Source organism: Nematolebias whitei, chromosome 11, assembly GCF_014905685.2.
Source record: "Nematolebias whitei isolate Nwh7 chromosome 11, NemWhi1, whole genome shotgun sequence".
Taxonomy (NCBI): domain Eukaryota; kingdom Metazoa; phylum Chordata; class Actinopteri; order Cyprinodontiformes; family Rivulidae; genus Nematolebias; species Nematolebias whitei.
The window spans coordinates 1,531,853-1,532,474 of record NC_056508.1 but is presented as its reverse complement, the minus strand read 5'-3'; the positions used below and the strand labels follow the sequence as shown (position 1 = coordinate 1,532,474).

General features: G+C 39.5%; 1 protein-coding gene across 3 annotated transcripts in view; it reads right to left on the bottom strand.

The window, feature by feature from the left end:
• The window catches only part of tpd52l2b (tpd52 like 2b), a 182,013-nt gene that overhangs the window by 109,559 nt on the left and 71,832 nt on the right, over positions 1-622 (bottom strand). The gene's annotated exons all lie outside the window — the stretch shown is intronic.

Here is a 622-nt window from a genome sequence, read left to right as displayed (position 1 = left end):
TATATATATATATAAAATCAGATCATAAGTAAAATAATCCAACATTAAGACACAGATGCTGACTCAGTCTAGGTTAAAAGCCAATGAAAAAAAAGTGTTTGTAAAGGAGTTTTAAAAACAGAAAGTGACGGGGCCTGCCTGACCTCCAGCTCATTCCACAAAAGCTGAAAAGTCTCTGTCTCCTCTGGATTTAGAAAAGGTTTTAATGGTATGTAAAAGTGAAGCAGTTCAGACAAATAAGGGACTAAGACTGTTCAAAGACTTTAAAACAAACAATAGAACTTTAAAATGAATTTGAAACTGGACAGGAGGCCAGTGAAGGGACATCAGAACTGGAGTGATGTGCTCACACCTGCCTGTACCAGTCAAAAATCATGCAGCAGCATTTTATACCAGCTGTAACCGTGAGAGAGAGGCCTGGCTAACTCCTATCAACAGAGTTACAATAATCCAGGCGTGAAGTAATAAAAGTGTGGATTACTGTCTCTAAGTGGTGTCTAGAAAGGAGGGGCTTGATATTTGACAGGCGCCTCAGCTGAAAGAAAGAAGACTTAACCACGCTGTTGACATGGCAGTCAAGTTTCAGGCAGGGGTCCATTTTCACTCCTAAATTTGTCAAAAT